This window comes from Manis javanica, chromosome 17 (genome assembly GCF_040802235.1).
Source record: "Manis javanica isolate MJ-LG chromosome 17, MJ_LKY, whole genome shotgun sequence".
In the NCBI taxonomy this organism is placed as follows: domain Eukaryota; kingdom Metazoa; phylum Chordata; class Mammalia; order Pholidota; family Manidae; genus Manis; species Manis javanica.
Genome location: NC_133172.1, coordinates 44286128 through 44300568, shown reverse-complemented (window position 1 = coordinate 44300568; position 14441 = coordinate 44286128). Strand labels below are relative to the sequence as shown.

Sequence of the window (14441 nt, the reverse complement as noted above, 5' to 3'; positions counted from 1 at the left end):
ATTTGGATAGACATTTCTCTTAATAAGGTATATGGTATCCAGTAACCACAAGAAAAGATGCTCTATATTATTAGCTATTAAGGAAATACAAATCAAAACCATACTGAGATATCACTGTACACTCTCTATGATTGCACAATAAAAAGAGACAGACAAAACAGATCTTAACAATGAGGTGAAGAAATTGAAGCCTATACTGGTCAGAATGTAAAATGGTGCCAATCTGGAAAACATTCTGTGCAGTTCCACAAAATGTTAATTAGTATAATGCAGCAGTTCTACTCCTTGGTTTATACCAAAATGGAACAAAAATGTATTTCCACAAAAAAAATGTGTACTCACTGGTTCATAGAACTATTATTTAAAAGGTGGAAACAAATCACATATCCACAGTTGATGAGTGGATAAAAATGTAGTGCTTCATGTGATGAAATATTCAGCTATAAATTAGAATGAACTACTGATATAGGTTACAAGATGGATGAGCCTTGAAGCTGTTATGTTGAATGAAGGAACACAATCACAAAAGACTATGTAATATATTTCATTTACAGGAAATGTTGATAATAGGCAGATCCATTCAGATACAAAGTGGATTCATAGTTTCTTATGATTGGGAGTGAGAGGATAATGGAAGTGATTTTTAATGTTTTTTAAATATTTTTTCAGTGGATAGAAATGGTTTATGGATATAGATATGGTTGTGTCTTGTGTACTTAATATTGGTGAATTTTCTGTTATATGAATTGTATCTCAGTAAAACTGGAGTAAAAGAAAGGAAGAGAGAGCTTTGGATTTTGTGAATATTCTCAATTAATGATTCAAGTGATATGCATATGTTTTTTAAATTTTAATGTAAAAGGGACATGAGAAAGCAATAAATATGATGATTTAATCTCTCCCTGACCCTCCTTTCTGTGGATAGCATGTCTGACTGATGTCTCTTGAAATTCTGCACCTGAGTACAACCATATAAATGTGGCTTTATCTATTCTCTCATCTGTTTCTATATCCTTGGCTAATGAATTGCAAACTTTGTCCAAATTTAATATAAGGGGTATGTGTGTATCATTCTCCCCACTCCACAAGTCTGATCATCAATTGTAAAATAAACTTTCTAAGCTACCAACCTAGTTTCACATACCTACAGTCTTTGAAATTGAGAAAATAGAAATCTGCCTTGCACTGTTATTTATAGTGTGCTCATGTAGACTTCTGAAGCTGTATTTTATAAAAATGTGTAGTACAACTCTTTCAAAATAGAGTTCGCATGAGCAAGAAGTAAGTGTACAAGGAGTGTGCACAGGACCAATACACCTATAGTCTTTCTACTTTGTTACTTCTTGCTCTTTGGGACAAAAGCCTCTTTTATCTTGATATATTGCATACCACCATGTGGAAATAACCATTCTATCACAATTGAAACAATCATTTCTAGGAAAATAGTTGCAGAAAAGCCAAAGTAGCTTTCTCCATCTTTTGAGGGAGACTCCAAAGTTGACGTTATTCTATTATTTGGCTTTCTGAGGTATATAATGTTAATTGGGTAAATCTCAAATGTTGAGTCTATTAAATCCCAGAATACACTCGTGCAGCTAAACCCCAGACTTCCAACATTTCATTTTCTAGATCACTGGAATTCACTAATGAGTATAATGATGGATGGTATGTAACTTATGAAGAAAATATACTACTACACTAGAGTAGTCTCCAGGGAAATTAACTGAATGGTAGAGCCCTCAGTGAAAGTGGGCTTTCTGTTCTCCCCCTTCCCTCTCTCTAAACATGACCTTGACTTCTTGATTCTCTGACTGTCCAAACTTCATTTTGGTCCCAAGATATTTGACCGAAGTATCTTCAGATGTGTGACATGTCCTTGTTGGTGCCAGAACACTCCATACTGTTGGGGATACTTTTAGGGATGCAAGTCCCTTGTTCTCAGCTTCCATGGCTCGCTCTCCTTCCTCGGGTATAGCTGGCATCACATGATATTGACGCTGTTTACTTCTTGTCTTCCCTGCTAATCTTGGAGCTATAAAGGGAGAAGGGCAATGTGTATTTTCCAAAATTCTGATCGTTAGTAACAAACACAATTAGGGAAATAAAATAGATATTCAAAATTAAATGTGAATTAATGGATGAATGAACAAACTAATTGAAATCTTGAGATATTTAAGTGTTTATAGACTTGGTACTGGAGGAAACCTTTTAGGTCACCTAGTTAAGACTATCTCCAAAGAGCGTTTCTCTCATTCTCTCTAATCAGTGAACTGCATTACTGAATTGAGGCCAACAAATTAGATTACTGCAGGACAGTTCTTATTGTTTTTCTTTATAGTGAGACAAACTTCTCCTTCTTTTAAAACCCCCTTTAGGTGCTGGGAAAATCATGCCCAGTGTTTCTCTCCCATTAAACTTTGGGTAATTGGAATGCCAACACAGAGTATACCTTTAAGTGCTGGACAGCTCAGGATTCTTCAACTTTTATTCCTCTGATATTGTTTCAATACTAATTGTTAATCATTCACAAAAATTTTGCTGGGTATCTATAAAAGGTCTAGGCATTGAGCCAGGCCATTATCCTGCTTACCCTCTGTTCTTGTTCTAATTGAAACAGGAAGCTAAGACTATTAAAATTATTATATAATTCATTGTCTTGAGATAAGTAGCAAAGGAGAACTCTATGAAGGGATAAAATTCTCCATTTTTTTGGTGAGAAAATTATGTATAGCATTATAATCTCAAATTGGGTATTTCTTGAATGTCAAGATTTTCTTATCTCTGTGGAGAAGTTGTTCATTCCTATGGCCAAGATTAATGTTTGGTTATTTTTTAAACCACCATATGTGCAGACACACAAACACACATGTGCATGCACACACACAGAATACTTTCAGTGATTTAAACGTGGTAAGACTGTTTTAGAGAATGACCAGATATATTCAGACAGCTTACCTGGAAGTGCAGTCTTTTTTCATGTCAATCTAGCTTTTTCAATACATTTGTTTTACCACAATTTCACTCTAAGGAATAAAGGTTTAGTTTTTCCTTTCAGTAGACATTAAAAGAAGTGTTTCAGCTTAAATTTTTCAAGAACTCTCTAGGTCACATTCACAGCCTTTAGCTAGTGTGGTGAAAACCTTTCTTCGTTTCCCAGATGACAGAGGCGATACAAGTGTGTAGGAAGATGGATAGGGAATCATGGCTTCTCTGTCTTATTCTCACATTTTTCTCAGTCCCAGGAGTAATTTTTCAGCTTTTCAGATTCACAAACTTAATTTCACTGGTTCACAGTGTGAGAGGGCTCTAGCCTTGGTGAACTGTTTCATGCTATTTTAAAACACAAGAGACCACTACAGAGGCCACAATGCCAAGACATTAATTTATATTTTTAAAAGTTCCTAATGGAAGAAACACTAATGCCTGTTCATCAGAAACATCTACCCTCAAGAGACAAAAAATTATAGGAACCTATAGTTATTTTGTTCCTCCAGCAAACAGAACATGGCTATTTCACTTGAAGTGTACCGCTGAATCATACCGACTTTCACAGGAAACCCTAAATGCAGTGACATCAACATTTTGTACTCAGCCACAGAACAAGACTCTCCATCAAATGCTTTCTTATCTTGACCAGTTAAATAGCAGCTCATTAGAAATATCAGTCCCTGTTCTGTTTAGTGCCTCATCTTATCCAGTGTCATCATCCCATGACTCCTCAAAATTCTCTCTGCCCAGTTTCTTAAACAAAGCTAACCAGGACAGGACAACGTTTAAAACCATACATTTGGTCCAATATCCAGTGTGGATTAGAATGATTTTGCAACCACTGGTCTGATCTTATGTGCCTGGCTGAACCCTTGGTACCTGTTTGAGCTTTGGTCACAGATGTCCTCCTAGTTGACCTAAAATACCTTACTATAGCACTCCTACAACTAAAACACACGGTTGTTGGATACACCAAAGCTACTATAAATGCTTTATCCCCTAAATTTGAACTGAAGATGCTTTCCTCCAAACCAGCTCTATCTTTTATAGCCATTTTCTCAGTGAGTGAAAACACCATGGACAAAATCATCCAAGTTGGTGTAACATGAATGCCTTGATTTGCGAGCTTGGAGCACATAATAAGGATCTATTTATTTATTTAATCCAACTATAATGACTTTGTGTCCCTACCAGCATATATTGGCATAGAGCCCAGTCTTTTCTTGGGCACCTGCCCAACAAATATTTTCATGAATTCCAAGAAGTCTGTGGGTGGAAATAGTTATTTCTTTTAGTTACAGGGAAAAAAAATAGTCACCTGCTTCCTGCTATAACAGTGTAATTGTTTCAAGATTTGCCCTTATACTGAAAGAAATCATACACTTGGAAAAATACATAATTAAAAAATAACAGGTAATAAACAACAAATAGGACATGACTGCAATTTGAGAGGAAGTTCATGAGATGAGTTCAGTATTTTTACTGACATTCTGACTGTGGGCATGTGAAAGATTCTAGATTAAGGTGACAGAGCTTAGGCAAAGCATGTATAGTTTAGAAAGCTAAGATCGACATTCTGAGCTACTTACGTAGCTTAGCTAGACAATTTGATCAGATTATCGTAGAAAAATGAAACTAAGAAGGGAAGGGGTAGAATTCTGCATTAGTTCCCTGGTCCTAGAATGGGGGCTGTGGTGTTGCATAGGTCCAATCACATGGACACTTCAAAGAGATTTTGATAAAGAGCTGAGAGCTTAACAGAAACACCAGAATAAATGCACATATCAAAACAATGAAATTCTGACCCAGTCAAGCTGAGGAGATCTTTCTGAGCACCTTAGACATTCCACTGAAACCCATGAAAGACAAAGGTTAGGAGTAAGAATCACACATTAGAATTAGAGCCACACTGCAGAACTGAGGTTAAAGATTATTCGATTAGAAGCAACAAAGAATGTTGAGATTTTCCATTTATAGTATCTTAAGACTGTATTTATTTTAGTCCTTAACCATATTTACAGTATCTATTTTAATGTTTTTTCTTCAGATCCACACATTTAAGTCATGTTAAGGTCTGTTTTTATTGACTTATTTTTATTATAACTGATTTTTCTGCTTAACCTTTATGCATTATTATTTGTAGGGCACTGGGGGTAATAAGTTGTGTGGAATCTGGAGCATGTCATCTTCCCTTAAACAATGTCTAATTGTATTTCGTTGGTATTTAATTAGCTGATAGCTCCTTTTCAGCCTTTCAAAATTGGTTCTATTTGTTAGATGAAGACAAGAACACAGGGTTCCCTCTACCTTCTTCTCCCTGTGGAATTCTGCAGTATCTTCTGAGAAATAGTAGGTCATCAGCATGACTCATCTTGCCTCACAGACATCTGTTGAAGAGTCTTAGTTTCTGGTGGGTGTGGCTAAGAAAGGGAGGCATCATTTTTCTAGCCTCCACTCATGGGATGGATGCTTTACTTTAGACATGGTTCACTGAGAATATTGGAATCCTGATTAATGTCTACTCAGCTCATTAGTTAGAGTGGATTTCCTATGCTGGGGAGATAAGTTGAGAAAACCAGAGGCTACTACTGCCTCCCCTCCACCAACTACCCAGCTCCCAAATCAGGGATGTCATGGCTGAGAAAAGCAGGCAACTGTGTCTGTACAATAAGATGCCAATAAAACAGGCAAGCAAACACACAAACTACCAAAAGTGACTCAAGAAGAAATAGAAAACCTGAGTAGACCTAGAACAAGTAGAGAGATTGAATTAGTAATTTTAAAACTACTTCCAAACATCACAAAATGCTAGCAATATAAGTCCAGCAACCTATAAAAAGTTCTATGTAACATGACAAAGTGAGATTTTTATCCCAGGAATACAATATTGGTTTAACGTCCAGAAATCAATGATGGAATACATCGTACTAATAGACTAAAACTACATGATCATATTCATAGATCCAGAAAAAGCTTTCATGAAAATAAATACCTTTTCTGAAAAGAAAAAAATATCTAAATATAAAAGGGACTTGACTTGATAAAAATCATTTGTGAAATACCCATACCAAACATACTAAGAATGAGAAGAGGGTATCTGTTTTTTATCTGCTTTCACCACTTCTGTTCAGCATTATCCTGGAGATTGTAACAACATTGATTAGGCAAGAAAATGAAATAAAAATTACTTAGAAAAAAAAAGAATAATCTCTTCATTCAAAAATAATGATCTTATATACAAAAAATCCTTAAGAATCCATTTTTGTAAAACTATTACATGAGTTCAGGAATGTTGCAGGATACAAAATCAATTGCAAAAATCAACTACATTTTTATATATTTTTAATGAACAACTGACTAAAAAATTGACTAAAAAATTCAATTTTCAGTAATATCTAAAAGAATAAATTCCTTAGAATAAATTTAACAAAAGAAGTACAAAACTCATAATGAAAACTTCACAAATTTTAAGAAATTAAAGAGCTAGATAATGGAAGGCACATTTCATCCTCATAAATTAGAAGATTTAATATTGTAAAGAAGGCAATACTCATCAAACAGATTTCCTTATTCAATGCAGTCTCAATTGCAATACCAGCTAGCTTATATGTAAATGTGCAAGCTGATCCTAAATTAATTTGGAATCTCAAGGGAACCATAATAGCCAAAACAATCTGAAAAAAGACAAAGCTGGAGAACTTATTTCTCCTGATATAGAAACTTACTACAAATAATAGTAATCAAGACAACGTGATACTAGCATCAGGTAGGCATATATAAAATGGAATAGAATTGAAAGCCCAGGAATAAACATATATATCTATGGTGATTGATTTTTCAACAGAGTGCCAAGACCATTGAATGGGGAGAGACATGTTTTTTTCAACAAATAGTTCTGTAACAAGTGGGTTTCCCCATGCAAAAGAATGAAGTTGAGCCTTTCCTCACACCAAACACAAAATTTAAGTCAAATGGATCATCAACTTAAATAAAGGTGCCAAATCTATAAAACTCTTTAAAAAAACATAGGAGTGTAATCTCTGTAACCTTGGATTTGGTGGTGGTTTCTTCAAAATAACAATAAAAGCACAAGTGACTAAAGGAAAAACAAGATAAATTGGACTTCATCATGATGAAAAACTTTCATGCCTTAAAGGATACCATCAAACATGTGAAAATGCACCTAATAAAGGAAAGCATTTAAAAGTCCTAGCTGTAAGAAAGGATTAATATCCAAATACAAAAAGAACTAGAACTCACCAGTAAGAAAACAACTGAATTTTTAAAAATGGGCAAAGGACTCTTAATGGACATTTCTCCAAAGAGGATATACAAATAGCCAAAAAGCACACAAAAAGAGGTTGAACATCACCGATCATTAAGGAACTGAAAATCAAAATCACCATGAAATACCATTTCACACTCATTAGGATGGTTATTACACACACACACACACACACACACACACACACACACACACACAGAAGGTAAGTGGTGGTGAGAATGTGGAGAAACTCTTATACACATCTGATGGGTATATAATGATACAGTCACTTTGGCAAACAATCTGTTAATTTCAAAAAATTAAACACAGAATCATGTGACCAATAACTTTACATTCAGGTATAAACCAAACAGAAATAAAAGTGAATATAAAAACAAAACTTGTACATAGATGTTCATAGCAGCATTATTCCTAATAATGCTATGTGAATGCAATATGCATATATGATAGCAATATGTCACATACTAATGGATAGATAGTACGTGACATACCTATATAATGGAATATTATTCAACCATAAACTGGAAGTACTTATGTATGTTACAAAATGTATAAACATTGAAAACATCATGCTAAGTGAAAGGAAACAATCACAGATCACATATTATGTGATTTTATTTACATGATGTATTCAAAATAGGCAAAGCTATATATAGAGAAAGTAGATTACCAAATAGAGAAAGTAACTAAGTGGTTGCCTAGGACCAGGTGGGAGAGGGAATTTAGAGATTGACACTTAAAAAGTACAGTATTTCTTTTTTGGGTAATGAAAATATTCTAAATTTACATCTCAATAAATCTTTTAACACATATATAAATAACATACCAACAGTGTGCTAAGCAATTGGGATGATGAATCCATTTAAGGAGGAGTTTAGAATAATTACCTAGAGTTTAGAATTATTAATCACTGTTATATCACACTGAGTAATAGTTCAACCACTGAGGGAAACCTTATTTTATTAGTAGGCAACCCTGTTCCATAGTCCTTTATCTCCCTCTGTTAATTGGTTTAGGATTATGCTTTAATTCCCACTTCGGATAATTAACCAAAGAACACGTATTTGTCCTCAAATGTCCTTCAGAAAGAAGGAATTATCTGTAAACTCAAATCTGAGCCAAAAAACAAGAACAAAATCAAACACATACACACCAAACAGTCTTATGTCAAAGCCAAGGGGAAATCTTCTAAATGTTAATTCCTTGGACTTATTATTAGAAACTCTCAAGGTTTCTTCTTCCTAAGATTCAGTCACCCTCTGGCATATATTCCTCACTATGCAAAAAATGTTATGTTTCTGATGTCTGAGTTGGTAATGTTTACTGCTGTGTTCAGCAGTGTCTTTGGTGTGTTGTACAATAAGTAAAATATATTTACTCTCAAGATTTAGGCTTTCATCGTCAAGTAAGTTTTGAAAATCGTATGTCTGGATGATCTTAACATAGGTTCAGACATTAAATTTTCTGCACATTAATAAAAATCAGAATTCAATTTAACTCCAAGTCATGGTCTCTCAAACTGAACTGATGAAAGAATATTCCATTACCTCTTTTTTATTTTTGCTTACTAACACGTGAAGAAATTAGTATTCTACAGGATGCACGTTAGGAAATGCCGTTGTAGTTCCTATATTATAAAGTTTCTATGGAGCTTAACTCAAAACGAACTGATGGGCAGATAATTGAACTGCAAATGGGCAAGGCCAACTTATGGTCTTCTGAAATCAGATACCTCTATTACAATGTCCAGATGGGCATGCTGAATCATTTTGAAAAGTTTGTGATTTCCCCACAGTGGGAACTCAGTCCGTCACGCTACCGCATTCTAGATAGTTGCCTGTGTATCGGCATTCCTAACCTCCTGTTGGCTCTACGTGTAGAGGCACAGCATCAGCTAGGCTGGTATTCCTTGTTGCCTCGAACACATTGCACAAATCGCTACAATTTCTGTAAAAAAATATAGATGTGATATTTTTCAAGTAAGGCATTATTAATCTATGCGTGCTTGCATTTATTTTGTGTCTGGTAAGAATATTTAGATAAACTATTTATGCCACATTAATAGTCTCACTCCAAATAACAAAGAAAAGGACATAAATAAAACATTAAATAGGCCATATTCATGTGGCTTTAAGGCAAGTGAGAGGTAAACATTTCTCCCCTGCCCAAATAAGGAATGTTGCATAGGAAAATATTCCTATAATGTGTAGCTTCTAGGCTGCCAATTAGTGTTATGTTAAAATGGCGACAACCATCTGGCAATTGCAGGCTGTTGGAGATAAAGTTGCCTTTAAATTTAACCATATGAGGTCCAACCAGAATTTCAGTTTTTCTGTATATAATTCAGCAGCACTATTTTTCATACATCCATTTATTTACTTAACTGGTAATCATCAATATACAAGTTGCAGTTCATTGACTTCAGCTATGGAAGGAAGGGTGCTAGTAGGTGTTATATGATTTCTGCATTATAGAAGAAATATCCAAATAATTCCAAGAAGTTATGTTCAAATATAATTTCTAATATAATTTCAAGAAATTACGCTCTAAGAGAGAAATACGTTTGCACAAGTAATTATAAAATGAAGAATGTCCTAAATTTCAGAATTGGAGGAAAGGAAAAAACATATTTATTAAATTCTTGCACTGTATCAGCATTATGCTATACTTTATGATTAAAGGTAAATGTATTAATTTACTAGGATTACCACAAAAGGTAGAACTCTGTGGCTTTAAGACTGAATGGCTTAAACAACAGAGCTTTATTTTCTCACAGTTCTGGAGTTTAAGAGTCCAAAATTCAGGTGTCAGCAACTTTGGTTTCCTCAGAGGCCTTTCATTGGCTTGCAGATGGCTGCCCTCTCACGGGGTCTTCAAAAGGCTGTCTCTCCGTGTCTGTCTAGGCCCTGATTCAGTCTCCTAACAAGAATATCAGTCATATTGACCAAGGGCCCACTTTGGACACAGCATTTTAATTAAATCACCTCTTTAAATAAATATCACCAAATATAGTTACAAATATGGTACTGAGGGTTTAGGATTTCAGTTTATAAATTTAGGGGGGACTTAAGTCAGCCAATAAACAGTAAGCATATTCTTTCTCAATTCAAAGATGAAAACACTTTCATCCACTCAAAGTGGATAATCAAGATGTCATCAGAAACCTCTGTGTTTTATGTTCCCAAACTCTTCCTATCAATCACAACAGAAAGCATTTTGATGTTTCACACCCTCTTTATGTACAGTGATTCAATTGGTACTCATAACAGTGCTATGAGATAGGTATGGATGATTGAACCATTTTAGAGATGAGAAAAAAAGAGGTTTAGAAAGGCTAAGCTACTGGCTGAGTCACATAATCAGTTAAGCGTCAAAGCCTTGCTCTAAATCATTTTTGCTCCAAACTCATCCTTTTTTTTTTTTTCTCGAACTTGACATCGTTTCAGATATTCTGACTCATGAAAAACCACATCAGGATGTAATTGATAATATAAATATGACTCAATATGGGTAACAATTGGGGAGTTTGGGGAAGAAAAAAACAAAAAATGGAACATTAGCTACCTGAATTGGATGCATTGACATCCGAGCAGGGGCCCAGAATTAAACCAGGACAGAGGAAAAGACAGAGTATTTAAATAGACTGTCTGTTAAAACAGGAAAAAAATTAAATATGTATTTATACTATGCCAGGATCTTTTCTCATTCCAAATGGTTTTGAGGAGTCACTACCTTATAGTACTTCTACTTTCATTTGATTAACTTTTCACTGATAAAATTAAAAGAGCCCTGTACATCTTTAGAAAAATCTGAAACGTCTCTGTGGATGCATGTGAATTTTGGTTTAGAAACAAAAAGAAAAGGAAAAAGACTGACACTTCTGCCTAATGGGTGAAGATGTAAATGAGGAGTGGTAAATCAAAAGGAAAAAATGAGCACTAGATTTCAAACGCTGCCAGGTTGAATAAGAATGAGAGAGTCCATCTGTCTGAGATGGTAGAAATCTGTGACCTCTGGAAGAGGCGAAGTGGGATCCTTTAAAGATGAGAAATGAAAATGTCACCAAAATTTTGAGAAAATACTACTTCCCCGGAGCAGATTAATGAAGCAGAAGCAAAGCTCCAACTGTCAGCAGCTGAATTATTAAAGGCGGAAAAGCAGAATCTGTGGACAGGTACAGGCTTGTCCAGAAACCGAAAAATCTTAAACCAAATCTCCAAGTGAATTATAAGGAGCTTCATTTTACTTTTATCTGAACACTTTAATGGTTCATTTGCTTTAAATTTTAACATTTCCAAGAGTTCATGTTTTTCATACATCTATATACATTGTCTCCCAAAGAGGGATGTCACAAATCCACATCAAGAATTGCGGAGGGAAAATGGGGAAATAAAGAATGCTGTTATGTTCGTGCACTCATCACATGTGAGCTTCCAGGTGGACATGCCTGCCTTTGAAAAGCTTTCTAGCAGGTGCAACAGAATAGTGAATTAAAACTTGCACTTTCGGTCAATAGAACAAGGTTTAAATTCTGTCTCTGTAAAACTATTTCATGTGTGACTATGAATAACTTTATCTAAAGTCTTTAACTTAGATTTTTCATTTGGAAATACCTCTTTATTAGGGTATATTACAAAGATTAAAATAAATAAAATATATAGCTGTTTCCTTTCTTTTTCTCTATAATCTCTGTTCTTCTGGCTTTAGTCAGATCTGGTTTTGCCTCCCAGAACTCACTTAGAAGAACAGCTTGACTTCTCCATATAATTTCCTTGGCTACAGAAAAAAAGCATTTGAGATCCATAGTTAGGGAGGAGTCAGTCTCCATATGACAGTTTGCGGCCCTGAATATAAAAATGAACAATTTGTCTAAGGGCAGAAAATCCAGGCCACATGGAGGCTTTAAATGTATATTTTTTAGCTTTTTAAAAAATTATTTTTATCAAATTTACATCACAATGGTGAAACAGTCCCCCTCTTCTACCCCTCCCCTGCCCCAGCCCACTCCCCTCCCCCATGGTAACCACTAGTCACTTCACAGTGCTTATGAGTCTAATGCTGTTTTGTCCCTTCAGTTTTGCTTTGTTTTTTAATCAAAAAATAAGTGAATCATATGGTATTTGTCTTTCTCTGCCTCGCTTATTTGACTAAGCATAATCCCCTCTAGATCCATCCATGTTGGTGCAAATAGCAGAATTTCTTTTTTTATATGGCTTAATAATATTCCATTGCATTATATGCACCACATCTTCTATATCCAGGTATTTATTGATGGACACTTAGGTTGCTTCTGTATCCCGGCTTTTGCCAACAGTGTAGCGATAAACATAGGGGTGCACATATCTTTTTGAATCAAGGATTTTGTTTTCTTCAGGTATATACCTAGGAGCAGAATAAATGGATCAAATGGTATTACTGTTTTCAGTTTTTTAAGGAACCTCCATACTGCTTTCCACAGCAGCTGCACCAATTTGCAGTCTCACCAACAGTGTAAGAGGTTTCCTATTTCTCTGCACCACCACGAGCATTTCTTATTTCTTGTCTTTTGTGTAGTGTCCATTCTAATTGGTGTGAGGTGATATCTCATTATGGTTTTAACTGACACTTTCCTGATGATCAGTGATGTGAAACGCCTTTTCATGTTCCTGTTGGCCATTTGTAGAAATGTCTGTTCCAGTCCTCCATCCATTTTTTGATGAGGTTATTTGCTTTTTGGGTGTTGAATTGTCAGAGGTCTTTATTTATTTTGGATGTTAACCTCTTATCAAATGAGTCATTTATGAATATATTCTCCCATACTGTAGGATGCCTTTTTGTTCTGCTGATGGTGCCCTTTGCCATACAGAATCTTTTTAGTTTGATGTTGTCCCACCTGTTCATTTTTTATTTTGTTTCCCTTGTCTGAGGAGATGCGTTCAGGAAAAAGTTGCTCATGTTTACATTCAAAAAATGTTTGCCTATGTTTTCTTCTAAAGGTCTTATGGTTTCATGACCTACATTCAGGTCTTTGATCCATTTCGAGTTTACTTTTGTGTGTGGAGTTAGACAGTAATCCAGTTTCATTCTCTTACATGTAGTTGTCCAGTTTTTCCAGCTCCAGATGTTGTAGAGGCTATCTTTTCCCATTGTATATCCATAGCTCCTTTATCATATATTAATTTACCATATATATGTGGGTTTATATCTAGGCTTTCTGTTCTATTCCTTTGATCTAAGGGTCTATTCTTGTGCCAGTACCAAATTGTTTTGATTATGTCACTTTATAGCAGAGCTTGAAGGCAGGGAGCATAATCCTCCCAGTTGTTATTTCTCAGGATTGCTTTGGCTATTCAAGGTCTTCTGTGGTTCCATATGAATTTTAGAACTATTTGTTCTAGTTCATTGAAAAATGCTGTTGGTATTTTGATAAGGATTGCATTGAATCTGTAAATTACTCTGGGCAGGATGGTCATTTTGACAATATTACTTCTTCCTATCCATGAACACCAGAAAGGTTTCCATTTTTTTGATGTCTTTAATTTCTCTCATGAGTATCTTGTAGTTTTCTGGATATAGGTCTTTCACCTCCTTGTTTAGGTTTATTCCTAGGTATTTTATTCCTTTTGGTTCAGTCGTAAATGGAATTGTTTTTATGATTTCTCTTTCTGCTAGTTCATTGTTAGTACATAGGAATGCAGCAGATTTCTGTGTATTAATTTTGTATTCAGTTATTAGTTCTAGGAGTTTTCAGGTGGTTTCCTTAGGGTTTTTTATGTATAATACCATGTCATTGCAAATAGTGAGAGTTTAACTTCCTTACCAGTTTGAATGCCTTTTATCTCTGTATTGTCTGACTGCTGTGGCTATGACCTCCAGTACTATGATGAATTAAAGTGGGGACAGTGGGCATCCTTGTCTTGTTCCCAATCTTAGGGGAAACGTTTTCAGCTTTTCACTGTTAAGTATGATGTTGACTGTGGGTTTGTCATATATGGCCTTTACTATGTTGAGGTACATACCCTCTATACCCATTTTGTTGAGAGTTTTTATCATGAATGGATGTTGAATTTTGTCAAATGCTTTTTCAGCATCTATTGATATGATAATGTGGTTTTTATCCTTCTTTTTGTTAATGTGGTGTATGATACTGATGGACTTATGAATATTGTTCTACACTTGCATCCTGTAT

General features: G+C 35.0%; 1 long non-coding RNA gene across 1 annotated transcript in view; it reads right to left on the bottom strand.

Annotated features, from left to right (window-relative positions):
- Positions 1-1149: 1149 nt before the first annotated feature.
- LOC140847230 (uncharacterized) overlaps positions 1150-14441 on the bottom strand; it is a 32236-nt gene continuing 18944 nt past the window's right edge. The window contains exon 3 of the long non-coding RNA XR_012127025.1: positions 1150-2032. This is a non-coding gene — a long non-coding RNA (uncharacterized lncRNA). The remainder of the gene's footprint in view (positions 2033-14441) is intronic.